This window comes from Lissotriton helveticus, chromosome 7, assembly GCF_964261635.1.
Source record: "Lissotriton helveticus chromosome 7, aLisHel1.1, whole genome shotgun sequence".
NCBI lineage: Eukaryota > Metazoa > Chordata > Amphibia > Caudata > Salamandridae > Lissotriton > Lissotriton helveticus.
The window spans coordinates 130681127-130697112 of NC_136068.1; positions in this window are offsets into that span (position 1 = coordinate 130681127).

Consider the following 15986-nt stretch of genomic DNA (forward strand, 5'->3'; position numbering starts at 1 on the left):
GAATCAGGGAGATCCCTATCTGTTATGAGTGTGCAACCTAAATTGAGACCAACTTCACATGAGCACTTTGTTCGCACTCACTCCGTCACACTTCTTATTATTATAGATCTCCCCACTGAGGTGTGACAACATGAACACTCTAGAGGAGTGTGCAACCTAAATTGAGACCAACTCCACATGAGCATTATGTTTGCACTCATTCCGTCACACTTCTTATTATTATAGATCTCCCCACTGAGGTGTGACAACATTAACACTCTAGAGGAGAATGACCCCTCTTTGGAAATTAATCGTTTTTCATATGAGGAGGTACACCAACCCTTTATCTGTTACGAGTGTGTAATCTGACCGGAACTGAACACTGTTCATTTCAACTACTAACAGTATGTGAGGCTCCCTACATGGGGACTTGTCCGGTAAAATTCAGACCTTGACTTATCTCATGACATTAGTCTGCAGATTTTATCTGATTCTAGGTATCAGTATTAAATAGCGTTTTTGGTTAACACATTATAATTGTGTTTTTTAATACCTAATTTTTGAGCAAAAACCAAGAAATTGCGTGTATTTGGTAAACTTTGCAATAATATTCTCTGCCGTGACGCTAGTCTGTCTTCCCGACAATGTAGACCTTGTCCATTTCTATGCTATCTTGTCATAACACGCTGCCTCTCCGCGCCTCGGCGCTTCCAGAGGCAGAGTCAGTACTAGCAACGAACGGACGAACATGTGGGTAAGTGAGAACCCTGCCGTGTGAATCCCGGGTGGGGCCCCTCCGTCTAACATGACTACTCACATTGTGTTTATCGTTTTCAGTAAATTCTGCATTGACTCTTAGCACTCTGAAGAGGAATTCTCCTCCGTGTACTCAGGTAATTAAGTGCGGAGTGTGTGACAAATGATATGAAGATGCATTAGCGTCTTCTCTTTATTCACCAGCCTGCCCTCCGAACTGAGCACTAAAAAGATACTGAGATAATGTTTATTGAATCCTAATGCCAATGACACTGCTAGCGCTCCTTCAAAATCACACCAGTGTTACTATACTAAGGTTGCCTGCTTGCTAGTGGTCACCTTAATTCTGTGAATTCCATAACAAAGAATTGATCGTTTCTGACTGAGACTCTAACCTGCTTCTCTACCCACTTTTTCATCACTCATAGAGAGTATGTGTGCATGCATTTTCACGCACATTTTACAATTTGGCACATTCTAAATAGAATAAGATGTCACAGACTGCGACGCATGTGGCCAGTCCAGTATGCCGATGTCACATATATGAATCATATGATGTTGTGTTTTATGTATCCAAAATACAGGGAAATGAATCTGTGAGTACTTAAACACATGAATACTGCACAAGTTGTGTAAGTACATTTTGCTTTGTTTTTGTCCTGACGAAAGCTCCACAGACCCGGCTGGGCCATAAGGAGCTGAAACATGTCGACTTTTAACTACCAATTGTATATGGTAATCTAGTCACTCGATTACCGAATATACCCTATTCTTTTAGTCAACAGTTCTCACCTTCCCGAATAAATTGCTTGAGGTGTGCTAACTGTTTTTAATATTTCCCTCATAGTTCGACCTTGTGTTCCCTTCCATTTGGAGGTACAATTGTTGGTCTCTGGACACTTCTACACTGTTCCAGAGGTGCCTCGGGTGAGGCCGGCATACCAAACCTTTTGACTACCCAATGACTATGCCATGACACTTGATGAGGGGCGGAAGAAACAAATATACCGCAACTTCTAAATCTTCAGCGTCTATGAGGGTTGTCAATTTGAACCAATGGTTCGTGTAGATACAAGTGTCTCCTTCTCTTTGATTAATCTAAACTCTATCCCTGGGGAATCGAATGGGACAAGTTTCCTCATCCCTCCTTTTTTGATGAATGTAGAGGATTATCTACCTACAGAAATTATCATGCCAACAACGCCAGCTGCATTTATGTGCCTACATTTTCAGTTGGACCCCATTGCACAGCAAGGGCATTAGGCCTTTACCAAAGAAGCTTAACCAGCAGAGTGGCTCAGAGAGTTAAATGGTCGATGTTAACAAATTAGGTAATCAGAATATCACAAGTTCAAATCCACACAAGGTAGACTTGGTCTTCTGAATTTGGTAAACTAGTTTTCAAGAGAGTAGTCTGTCCACATAGTTTACTTACAGTGCTTAGAAACGGTGTGAAGCATTGTTTGTAAAATGCATTAGTACTAAGTACTTATATTTTACATTGAGTTCCACCACTTTAGCTATACTGTATTTTTAGGGCGACATACTAAAGTATACAAAAAGGAATGGATGGAATGCTTGAATTAATCTCAGCCACTGGTAATTACTCGGGGTGCATCCCAATCCACCGTTATTTTGCACACCATGCCAACTCATTTCGGATCCAGCTATATGCACATTAGTGTTGACCCTGCTCCAAAGAGAACAGTCCAGCCCAAACTGCCAAGCCGGTCCTTCATGAACCTTAACACAAGCAATCCAGGACCGGTTTCGCCCTTGTTATGGGCTCATCATCCGGGTACAGCTCGTGGCACAGTGCATACAGAACCCCCATCTGAGCATACTTGTCCCATTTAGGGCAGCATACTAAAGTATACAAAAAGTGATGGATGGAATGCTTGAATTAATCCCAGCGACTGGTAAATATTCAGGGCGCATCTCAATCCATCATAATTCTGCACACCATGCCACCTCCGTTTGTACCCTGCTATATGCAAATCAGTCTAGATCCTGCCCCAAAGTGAACAGTCTAGCCCAAACTACCAAGCCAGTCCTCCCTGAACTGGAACACAAGCAACCCAGGACCGGTTTTGCACTTGTTATGGGCTCATCAGCCGCGTATAGCTTGGTTCCAGTGACACATTGTGCATGGGACCCAAGTCTGGGCATACTTGTCCCACATACTAAAGTGTACAAAAAGTGATGGATTAATTTCAACCACTGGTAATTACTCAGGCCGCATCCCAATCCATTGTTATTTTGCACAACATGCACGGGGCAGCACATTCAGCGAAATGCGTAGCGACTGCTCCAAACCCGCTCCATGTTTTACAGTGCAGGTGGCAACCCACCTGCTCTTTAAGGGGCATAAATGCCCCTGCAGGCTGGTGCTGTGAGTGACCGCACCCACCTGTAGTGGTGTGTCTGTGCTTTAGAAGGCTGGACTCAGGGGGAGCACTGTTAGTGCAGCAGCTTTTTAGTGGCACACTATCAATGTGCTACCTAAGGGCATGTCTGCCAAGCGGGTGCACACAACTGTTGCATCCAGGGTCGCTATGCGTAACATGGCCCCTTGTGCTTAAAATCATAAGTTAACAATGGCATATGTTTCTCACAGAAACAGTTTCTCCACTAGGGCGGGGGAGCATTACCCCCCGCCTGCTGCGAGCTGTGCGTAAGAAACATAAAATGGCAATGAAATGATTGTATTGGCATTACATTTTTTACCAATCTGCGTGCCGCAGTGCCCCGTACCGAGAGACATGTGGGGCGTGCCCTCTGCTGAAGATTTGCAGCATGGAGGACTGGAGCCATGGCTGGCCAGACGCTCCACAGTGCACATGTAAGTGTGGCCGGCTGTCCTGCAGTGACCAGCCACTGACTTTGAAGCTCTCCATCCTGGGCTGTCTTAGACAGCTGGGTGGAGAGCAAGGACAAGCCTCCTGGGCCTGAAGGAGCTTCCGGCCAATCTGCTCCATCCAATTCTGGTGCTTCTCTCATGCTGGGTAATAGCATAAGTGTAACATAGTGTTACAGGTCAAATTTATCTGGAGCACAATTAGTTGCTCGGAGCACAAGGGGTGAACAGCGAGAAAAATGATTCAGAATGACAACACAGTATTTTGGTATTACTTCATATATTTGAAAGACATGAAAAAGCACTGCGTTACATTCAATGGCATGTAACCTGTGTGATACAGTGCACAAGTGCTCGTCAAATAGTGAACAGCGCAAGTGACACATGAGAAAGTATGTACAGCAACAAGGAGGGGCACAAAAAACAAAACAAATAGTGTACAGAATTTAAGCATAGAAATACCCAAACAATACATGTAATTATATACAGAAGGTTTAGATGGGTATCCTTGAAGGATTGCCGCCGTAAATTACGCTGTGAGAGACGATAAAGTTTTGGCCTTTCCATAGTTCTCATTGGTAGAGAAGTACACACTGAAGAAATAGCTGCCGATTTATGACCAATTGAAGGAGGAGCCAGCTGGGATCTGATGGGCAATGCTTCGATTAGCAGTGAGCTGCGCCGAGGCGCAGTCATTAGTTGGGGAGGCGAGGTGAACCCAATCCAAGGTGCACGGTAGTCGGCCCTCTGAGTGAATCCAGCGGGCTGAGCCTATGTCATGCCGGCCTGACATATGCTCAGTCCGCTGGATTCACTCGCACAGAGCGCCGACTACCGCACACCTTGGATTGAGTCTGTGGGGCCCGCCAACTAATGATTGCGCCTCGCCGCAACTCACTGCTCATCGAAGCATTGCTCACCAGACCCCCGCCGGCTCCTCACTTCAACTGGTCATAAATCGCCAGCTATTTCTTCAGTGTGTACTTTTCTACCACCGAGAACTATGGATGCGTCCTGACATCCAAACAACAGCGTGTTTATGCACCTCAGCTCAATCTTCAGATTCACTTGGGTCCACTCCACTGGTTTCATTACTTACTGGGTGCGCTTCACCATCTTCCCTCACTGTCATGTAACCTGGTCCTAATGATGGCCTAACATCCCTACAGGCCGAAACTTTGTCAACTCTCACAGCGTAAATTACGGCGCCAATCCTTCAAGGATACCCACCTAAACGTTCTGTATATAATTACATTTATTGTTTGGGTATTTCTATGCGTAACCCTTTGCGTGCGTCGGATGCCCCCAGCCATCCGACGTCACGGTGGGCTTGTGCGGAGTACTGCCGGGGGCCATCCTAACCACGCCCAGTGATATATCACCGGGACCGCGGCAGAATTGCCGCCGCGGTCAACTGGTTAAATTCTGAACCCTATTTGTTATGTTTTTTGCGCCGCTACTTGTCGCTGTACATACTTTCTCACGTTTCACTTGCGCTGTTCACTATTTGACGAGGACATGTACACAGTATCACACAGGTTACATGCCATTGAATGTAACACAGTGCTTTTTCATGTCTTTCTAAATATATGACGTAATATATACAACAATACTGTGTTGTCATTCTGAATCATTTGTCTCCCTGTTCACCCCTTGTGCTCCGAGCAACTAATTGTGCTCCAGATAAAACTTACTTGTAACTTACACCCTTAGAGACACTGTGCTATGTTACACATGTTGGCCCTGGTCTCTATAGGGTTTAGGGGCTACCTCCTGTAGTCTGATACTGGGTAATAGCATAAGAGCAGTGTCTGGATTGGTTAGGGAAGCTCCACAGCAGACTGCAGATTCAGAACACAGAGGAGGACGTGCAACAGTGGGTAGTTTATTGTAAATGTTAGTGTTGTTGTTTTATTTTAGGCTTTTGGAGGATGGGGGTGTTTTATTTTGGGCTTTTGGAGGGAGGGTGTTTTTTATTTTGGGCTTTTGGAGAGAAGGAATGTTTATTTTGGGCTGAGGGAGGGGGTATTTTATTTTTTGTTTTTTTGATAAGTGGTGGGGCACTTCCCTCGCCTCACCACTTTCAAAGGTTATGATCCGATCCAGATTGCTCAGAGGAAGACTGGACTACAATGGGCTTTCAAAGCTTTTCTCGCAGGCCTTTGCCTGGGGAAAGACGAGCGGACTTGGGCATAATCAGTCATATGTCAGTAGGGTAAGGCTGACTCTGCCACTGACGTCTTCTGGTATTTCCCAGTGGACTGTTAACTAGTGGGTTGCTTTTAGGGTGGGTAAGCTGTCATGATCAAGCTGTGCAACTCTAACCCATTAAATTATGAAAAATGTGCTGTAATTTGCACCGTTTGATACCATTGTTTTGGAGAAAACTGTTTTCGCTGAGTACACTTGCGTGCATGGTAAATTAAGGGGTTGGTGTGAACATCTCTGCCAGGGTTTTCCGCCCAACCCATCCCTGCAGGCGAGCTCTTGTGGAAGAAGATAGAGCTGAGCTAGAAAACTGTCAATCTCACGGCAGGAGCTGACCCCTGGAAGGCCTATAGGGTTGAATCAGAGTAAACTCCATGTTAGCCTGCGCCTGGCTCCTGAGCCTGCTTAGCTGCAGATCAGGTGACCTAACAGTAGTGCTTTCTATTCTCTCACTTCTCACACTTCTCATATTGCGGCTTAACCACAGAGCAGCAGACTTACTGTGAACAACGCCCACTTCATATGTTTGTCCAGGAAGTTGCACATATTTGGCTTGGCTCCTTCCAGCATGCACATTCCTATATTTTTAGGTCTGGTTTGACAGTGCTGCTGTCGCTATACCTTATGTTATCAACAGAATAAAAGCTTTAAGAAGCACTACTGGGTGAGGGACTTATCTCCACCCACTTGTTGATAACTTTCAGTACAGAATTTGAACACAAATGTATGCTGCCATGGAAAAAGTGCTTGTATTGCAATGGTTGCCTTGTAGGAAAGCACATGGTCAGTACAGCAGGACTGAGTTGGTTTTGGTGACAAGTTAGTGATCAAAAGTAAAGAAAGCCTATTCACTTTATTGTGAAAAGATATGGCTAAATCCGTAGCTGAGCAAACACAAGCCTGTCTTTAAAAAAAAAATTGAGTTGTTTATTTCTATTTTATGATGCGAAAGCTTTTCAGTATGCTCGCGTGTATTCCTGACCATTCCAGCATTACAGTACCCATGCAACAATTGTCACTAGTTACCCATTGGTGGAGTATTCTGTAATGGAATAGTACATTTAAACCTATTGTAAACTAATAAAATAATGCTGAGAAAAAAAGGAAAAGTTATGACAAAGATTTTTTTATTGTGAAATTCACATGTTAAAGCCAAAAGGGTGCTTTCTTATTACACTGTTTATCGGCTGTATATAGAGTTTACTGGACTAGACAAGGGGGTTGGTGCAGTATATCCCCCACTGACACACAGAAAATTGCCCTGTGATAATACTTGTTAGGCACTTTTAGGAGGGGGTTATATTTTGCTTTGATTTCTGTAATAGTACGTTCATTTTTAATTTTATGACTATGACTGATGATTGCCTTGTGGCCAGTCTTATGCTGAGGGCAGTAGGCCTGAGTTGTTTATGATGACGAACCAGCTATGAAAGCTCTAGGCGTTTTTCATTGGGAAATGTTATGACAGACGCCATCGGTCTGATCTTATTAGTATGAACATTTACAACAAAGCCACTAGGTCTGACTTGTGTATTGTGAAACGTTCATGCTAAAATCAAGGGTGGATTGTTATTACACTGTGTTAAAGCCTGTAGACAGGCATTTTGTTGAGCAAATCTCACTGATCACTGTTTTGATGCAGAGGGTGTATTGTTATACAAACTTTAATTGTGTATATATTTTAAATGTTATAACTGTATGCCTTAAGATTATCTTGTGGGAAATCATACCCATAGTACAGTAGGCCTGAGATGGTTATGGTGAAAACTCAATGGTAAAGACCATAGGCTTGATTGGTTGACTGGGAAATGTTCTGTCAGATTTCATAGTTATTATCTGTTTATTATGAAACGTTACAACAAAGGCTGTATGTGTGATTTGTTTATTGCGAAAAGCCTAGGTCTCAGCCAATACATTTTCAAGGGTGGATTGTTAGTACACTATGTGTAAGAATACTGAGAAATATTTTGTGAAATTAAGTCTCATATATCACTGTGGTGGGCAAGAGGTTTGGTATTTTTACCCCCACGTTCCCTTACAAAACTTGTGGTTAACATATTTGCACTGTTGGAATCCTTGTTGGGCCCTAGTAAAAGGGGTTGTACATTGGTTTGCCAAATGTACATTTGTGTATAATTTTAATTTTATGACTCTATGCCTGATGGTTGTCTTGTGTACAGTAGACCTGAGTCAATTACGGTGACAAATCAGTGATAAAGGCTATAGGCCTGACTGGTTCAAACTGTTAAATGCCACAGACCTCTGATTTGTTTATTATGAAAAGTTAAAAGAAAAGCAGTAGACCTCATTTATTTATTATTAAAAGCATATATTAAAGCCAATGTAGCTTTTAAGGGTGGATTGTTATCACATCGTGTTAAATCCTGTAAACAAATATTTTGTTACATGAAAATCACAGATTACACTTAGGGTTTTAGTGATGGTTCCTCCCCTTGAGGCACCCTCGGGGTTGAAAGGCATTTACTGTGATAATTCTGGCTAAGCAATGGTCTGACCTGTTTAGTTGTCAGACAGGCTCTTGAAATCAAATAAATGTATAAAAACACATATAATCAAATACATACATACAATACATGTATGAGTCCTTGGACACAATCCTAATACAACACTGCACCTTTCCTACACTGAGTGAGCTCTACTCAAAACCTTAAAGAAACATCACTTCCAAATGTATGAACATCACAAACTGGATTGGTCAGACACCCTTCTTCCTTCCTTTCAAAATCCTGTCCTTATTGCACACTCCAAATGCTAAACCAGAGACCAAAATAGTAAAGTCTTGAGCTCTCAAGCAAATTGACAAAAAGGTTCTAAACGCCCTGATGCACTCTATAAAACTACAAACAACCAATTAGTGTCTTTCTCCCCTTTTTGGTAGTGCAGTATTATAATGATATGATATTCAGACTGTAGTCAAACTAGCCCCATTTGCCTTCAAGTCAGTGCTTAATTTGAGCCAGTAGTTTCCTGTGCTCGGCACCAGCACTTAGTTGTCCACACCAGCATTTGTTACAGTCTGCCACATGGTGGCGATGTCTGTCTAATTTAGAGATGTGCATGAAAACAGTTGTTTATTAATTCAATATAGTTCGTTCGAAAATTATTATTACCTGCCGCCTAAGCCATTGTTATAGCTTTGGGGGCCTGGAATAGTCTGAATTGTCACACTAGTAGAACTGTGATGGTTAATAGTTGTGTTGGCACTATTATTGGCAGTGCTGGCCGGGGCAATCTGTGGTGCAAGCTGCAGTGGGTCTCCTGACGAGGGCCCTAGCACTTTTTCTTTTTTTTTTTTTTTTACAAATTAAGCACTGCTTTAAGTTGAAAAAATCCAACAAACCTCAAATTAGTGCAACAGTGAAGTAAACAGGACATGAAAAACCCTAGAAGACTCTGAAATGTATTGAAAAAATACCCTACACACACCCATTTTACAATACTGAAAGTTAAACTCTTTCAGATCATACATATACAATTCCAGAGTCTGTCCCACCTCCCTTCACTGTATCCAAATGTACCGATTTACCCCCACACTTCTTCAAAAAAATCATGGCAATCAGGGAGCCCAGAACAAACTGACACCTATTTCGAATTCCGAAAATTGTAGTTTACCAAGACAATATCCTCCATAACTTGAATCACCTTCACTCCTATTACCACAAATGCATTAAGCAAAGTCATTACTAATACTATAACCTTCAAATTTCTCATCACTCCCCATTACCCATCTCTAGACTAGGATTGTTGGACTTGGCCTTTTCCCCCCAAAATTTTTCGCTTTTGACCCCCTTATCTGGATTGTCTCCCCCATGGGATTAAACCTGTATAGGCCATGAGTGGTGTGAGACACCTTGTGAAAATGTAATTACCTGACATAATGTGAGCACTTGTAAAATCCCCCATTTTAAAACTGCACCCCCATTTTAAAACTGCACCTGACTGAAATGTATTGCTTTTAAAATGGATGCCATGGCCATGGGTTTTGCCACTGGACTGACATAGGTCAGCAGTCTAGATAATATTACCCAGCTACCCCTAGCTTTTGGAGGGAAAGCCTGGCACCCAGGGTGCTCACCCCCTCCCCTAGAACCAGTTTAGGCTAGATGTGCCAACATTCTAGAAGGTCCTGGCACTGCCTGGGAGGAGGGTATAAATAGGGAGAAGTGTCACCAGAGAGTCAGTCAGCGCTGGGACAAGGAAGGAAGGGGACCTGTTGTGAGGTGCTACCGCCACATGGGCCTGTGAGCTGGGCCCTGCACCCCTATAAACCCCCCCGCTGCTGTCCCCATGGGCCCCTGACAAGGGAGGGCCCCTACCCAGGACACTGACGCTGTGGGACCTTGAACTACGCCAGCGCTGAAGGAAAGAGGTGCCCACATGAGGAGGAATGCTGTGGGCTTGAACCCCCCAGGAGGTGAGGAGTGTGCCCCTGGGGCTGGCTGTGGAACTATTCGCCCCCCTCCGTGAGGTGCGCCTGTCAGACACTGTTTGGGGAGGTTGGTGCCCCCAGGAAGCTGTGGCCCCCTTTGGAAGTGCTGACCCCAGAGTAGAGGAGTGAGGCAGTGGTGAGAGGAGGTGGACACACTGAGAGCAGCTAGTTTGTCTCTGAGGCTGACAGTTTCTTCAGAGGGTTGTTCCCCCTTCAACCTTTGACCGATCCCTCTCAATCCAACAATTGCTGATAAGAACATTAAGCTACTTGAGGAAGAAGACCCTTCTATATTGGAGCCCCAGTGAATCCTCTCAGGACACCCTTAACTGAGGGTATCCCTGACTTCCCATACTCAGCGCTGCGCTTACCGGTGTTGTGTAGCAGCTGTGGTGAAGGCGGGTGTCTGTGGCACCATAGCGACCTGAAGCGCGAGGGCGCCGTGTGTGCTCATCCTTCCTGAGAGGCCGGAGTGGGAAGTGTCTGAGGAGAAGCAGCGGCGCTGTGTTAGCTGATTGCGGGACCCCGGGGGCACCAGCCGCGTCACTCGGAGCAGGAAGCGCTTCCGCGCATGTCCTCGGTGTGTCCGCTATTGAAAGCAGGAGGGGCCTAGGGTCGGGCAGGCCCAGGGGAGCAGCGTCGCCGCAAAGAGTAGCGTCCTTCCTGTGAGCGAGTGCAGAGGCGGGAGAAGAGCGAGCGCTTCCGCGCATGCCCGGCGGAGAAGTGCCATCCGAGGGAAAGTCATCGCGTCAGCCGAGGAGCGCCGCGTTGGAGAGCCAGTCGTCGATTCCCTCAGAAGAGGCAGAAGCGCCACAGCGGACGTCGCGGTAGGGAGCCCAGGGCCGGGAAAGCCTTCCCTGCCTTCCCCCTTCAGCCCGACTGCTGCCAAGCTCCATCGAGCGTGGAGAACACAACCGCTGGGACACTTTCAAACCCACAAGTAAGCCGGGTAGAGAGGGAGCGGGAGGCGGCAGCGTCAATTGCCTGAGAACCGGGACATCGGGGCTAAGCCCCAGGAGTTTAACTGTTTGATACCTGGAAAACTGAATTGGGAAAGTGGGTTAGTGACTCAAACAACCACAGCAAAACCATTAATATTTACCTCAGAGGAGAGAGGAGGAAGGTGTGAAGGGGACAGCAGGGTTCCTGCGACAAGACCCTAATAGTCTATTGGTAACTGAGGGAGTGGATCCTCCACTAGAGAGGTGTAGTCTGTAACTTAACTAGAGGGGAGCCGTGTTAATACTACTGTGTCCTCCTTTTAGTCACATACCGGGAGGGCTATGCTGCGAAGATCTGCATCCAGTAGAGGTCTGTGGAGTTGAGCAGTCACTCAAGAAAGTGTGGGGTAATGTACCTGCTAATGAGTCTTTAAAAACGTAATGTACTGTCAGGCTGCATTTTCCTTTCTGTAAATTTATTAGTGAAGTGTATTGTGACCTGAATAACTACAGACCTTAAATGTACCCTTGATTCTTATAATCTAACCGGGAAAAGTATTGAAGTGTTTTAGGCCTGACCTCCCACTTCTATAAGTATGCCCCGAGGAGGGCCCCTACATGATGTTAATGCTAGGCGATGTATGTTCCGCCTGATGTTTGATACACCTAGCCCGGTGACATGCCTGATGAAATGCCATAGTTACCTGTGGCCAGATGGTCCCTGAGGTTAGGCCTGGCTCTTAGGTTATTGGTTATACGTTTATAGTGAGGCCACTTTCCTATCTAATGGTTAATTGCATGTTTTTGTGCCACCGTGCAGGTGATTGTACCTTTTATTACAGGTGCTCCTATTTATGAGGTACTATGATGCCCTGATGTTTTCTTTTACAGGGGTGGGGATTGGCGTTCTAATGCATGAGGTGTATTTATGCATAATGTTGTATCTTACATTTTCAGCCAACCCCCTAAGGATGAGAGCCTGAGTTGGCCCCGCCAGATTGGCCCCAGGTCTAATGTTTGATTAACCATCCTTTTTCCTTACAGCTATGGACTATGGACTCAATCCCTTTTAGGTCCCATGTAAATAATCCCCCTCTGAAGTACTTGGCTCTGGTGCCAGTTGGCGCCATGTTATGATGACACTGTTAATGCATTTTTGCCTTGCAGGTTGGAGATACTAAACTGCTTAATTTTCCAACTCATATTGGTGTCCTGCCTCTTTTGTGGTGTGCCCGGTGTGTTGACTGAGGGTACTGCGTGAGTGCTTCACATGTCCTCCAAGTTTGGCCTGCCCGCTTGATGCCATGCTACCCCCTTTGAGACTTGGGCAACCCCCATTTCCAACATTTGGTGGCAGAGCGGTGGGATAGGACTTGTGTTTGCGCAGTACCACAGCGGCCACAGGTTACACCACAAGTAGAGCCTTGTGGTGGGGATTATTGTTTGAATATTGTTTTTGATTGCTTCCTCCTGAAGAGTATTCTGAATTGTCCCCTTGTTCCACTGGGAGGGTGTGTCCCGGGTGTACCTCGCCACGATGGGGTTGATTTACCAGGAAGTGGAACTGATGGAGTACACCGAACAGGAGGTGATAGACTTCCTCCTGGAGAGAGGGATACCCCCAGTAGGGAACATTAGGAGGAATTTGTTTCTCTATGAGGCCCTCAAGAGGGGAGAGCCCTTAGAGATTAATGGGGACTTGTCTGACTACCCTCCCGAAGTTTTGAAGGGTCAGTGGGTTAGAGACCAGAAAGAGGGCTCCCCATCCAGAACCCTGGGAGGAAACTACTCCGATGAGGAGGAGGAAGAGTTTAGCAGGGCAGAGACGCCAGTAGCTGTGGAGGACACCGAAGATAGGGAGTCTCGCTCTGGGTCCAGTCCCGGGGGCACTGCCCCATCCCTTTCCCTGTCCCCAGAAGAGTGGGTAGATAGGAGGGAAGAGAGGGAGCATCAGCTGGCGCTGGCAAAGCTCAGGCATGCCGAGGGCTTAGCACAGCTGAGGGTAGAAGAGCAGCGACTAGAGACTGAAAAAGTCCTAGCGCTGGAGAGGATGGCGGAGGCGGAGAGGGCCTTCGCCAGGGAGAGATCAGCTCAGGTGGGTAGGTTGTCCCCTGAGAGTGGTTTCAGGAGTCTGGATTCACCGAAGAGGGTGGGATCCAGTGGTGGCAGCGAGTGTAGGTCCAGTGCAAGGAGTCCCACTCCCGAGACCCAAGAGACTGTGCCTGATTCCCCGGAAGAGGAGGACGGGTTAGTGTTTAGGGGCAGGGGAAAGCTGTTCCATCAGTCCTGGGGAGAGTTCGAGGAGGAGTGTTGGACTGTACTGGAGGATTGGGTGGTGAGGAGAGCAGTGGAGGATTGGGAAGGGCTGTGCCATGCCGTTATCCGGGAGCACATGCTGAGAAGTTGTTTCCCAAGACTGCGTCACCATCTGTTGCGGTGCGGGTTCTCAGACCCCAGGGAACTTGCACGGGAGGCAGACCTCTGGGTAAGTGCCAGAGCGTCTGGGAAGACATTGGGGAGTGATCCAGAAAGGAGTGGTGCAGGGAATTTCCGACCCAGCGTGGCGGGAGAGGTGAGAAGCCCAGCTAGGTCCCAGGATAGTGAGCGGGTTGTAGGGCCTCACATCCCATCTAAAGGAGGGAGTGAGACGGGGAGGTGTCCCGAGATGCCCCAACTGCAGTCACAGGGCCTGGAGAGTTCTTTAAGAGAACCCCAGGTTGGGAGTCTAGGCTGTCCCGATGTGTCATCCAGAGGAAGGGATCCCCTCATGTCAGGAGGACCCGGAGCATCATTAATCAGAGCTCCAGGGGTTCGGGGGTTTGACCAGTCACAGGGTTTAGATCCTGGACTGGGGTTCCAGGTTAAGGGGTTGCCTGACCTGGAGGGTGGGGTACCTGTAATTCAGGTCCCTACCAATTTGACTCCTAGGGGTACTACTCCCAGTGGGAGGGTGTGGAACTCTGGGAGGGGGTGCAGAGGGAGGAAGGTCTCTTCTCTGTCACCAGCTCAGCCACAGGGCGCAGATCCTGGGTTGGGTGGCCAGGGACAGGGTTTGCCTGCCCTGGTGGGAGAGACCTCTGTAATCAGGGTCCCCCCAAAGTTGACTCTCAGGGGTACTACTCCAGTTAGGAGGGTGCGGAACTCTGGGAGGGGGTGCAGGGAGAGGGAGGACTCGCCCCTGTCACCGGTTCAGCCTGTGGGTTTCGGCTCCAGGTTGGGGAGAGAGTTGTGTGAGGGTGTCCCCCAGCGTAGGAGATGGAGGAACCCTAGGAGGAGAAGTAGGGGGAGGAGAGCCTCGCCCCTAAGGGCTGGTCCGTCTGAGGGTGTAGACCCCAGATGGGTGGACCAGTGGCAGTTTGGAGAGAAGAGAGTGGTCCAGGAGAAGTACAAGCCTGAGGCTAGAGCCTCCCACTCTAGGAAGGAGAAACATCCCACTAGGGAACACCAGTGGGGTGGTTTTGTTGGTGAAGGGAGGGTTGCGAAAGAGAACCATTGGGTTCCAGAGTGGAGGAGAGACTGCAGGTGTTCCTGTAGTTGCAGGCCTGCGTCCACCTTTTTCCGCCCCAAGCAGGGAAGCCCATCAAGGCATTGATATGTCTACCCTGGCTTTTGGCTGGGGGGGAGTCGTGTTGGACTTGGCCTTTTCCCCCCAAAATTTTTCGCTTTTGACCCCCTTATCTGGATTGTCTCCCCCATGGGATTAAACCTGTATAGGCCATGAGTGGTGTGAGACACCTTGTGAAAATGTAATTACCTGACATAATGTGAGCACTTGTAAAATCCCCCATTTAAAAACTGCACCCCCATTTTAAAACTGCACCTGACTGAAATGTATTGCTTTTAAAATGGATGCCATGGCCATGGGTTTTGCCACTGGACTGACATAGGTCAGCAGTCTAGATAATATTACCCAGCTACCCCTAGCTTTTGGAGGGAAAGCCTGGCACCCAGGGTGCTCACCCTCTCCCCTAGAACCAGTTTAGGCTAGATGTGCCAACATTCTAGAAGGTCCTGGCACTGCCTGGGAGGAGGGTATAAATAGGGAGAAGTGTCACCAGAGAGTCAGTCAGCGCTGGGACAAGGAAGGAAGGGGACCTGTTGTGAGGTGCTACCGCCACATGGGCCTGTGAGCTGGGCCCTGCACCCCTATAAACCCCCCCGCTGCTGTCCCCATGGGCCCCTGACAAGGGAGGGCCCCTACCCAGGACACTGACGCTGTGGGACCTTGAACTACGCCAGCGCTGAAGGAAAGAGGTGCCCACATGAGGAGGAATACTGTGGGCTTGAACCCCCCAGCAGGTGAGGAGTGTGCCCCTGGGGCTGGCTGTGGAACTATTCGCCCCCCTCCGTGAGGTGCGCCTGTCAGACACTGTTTGGGGAGGTTGGTGCCCCCAGGAAGCTGTGGCCCCCTTTGGAAGTGCTGACCCCAGAGTAGAGGAGTGAGGCAGTGGTGAGAGGAGGTGGACACACTGAGAGCAGCTAGTTTGTCTCTGAGGCTGACAGTTTCTTCAGAGGGTTGTTCCCCCTTCAACCTTTGACCGATCCCTCTCAATCCAACAATTGCTGATAAGAACATTAAGCTACTTGAGGAAGAAGACCCTTCTATATTGGAGCCCCAGTGAATCCTCTCAGGACACCCTTAACTGAGGGTATCCCTGACTTCCCATACTCAGCGCTGCGCTTACCGGTGTTGTGTAGCAGCTGTGGTGAAGGCGGGTGTCTGTGGCACCATAGCGACCTGAAGCGCGAGGGCGCCGTGTGTGCTCATCCTTCCTGAGAGGCCGGAGTGGGAAGT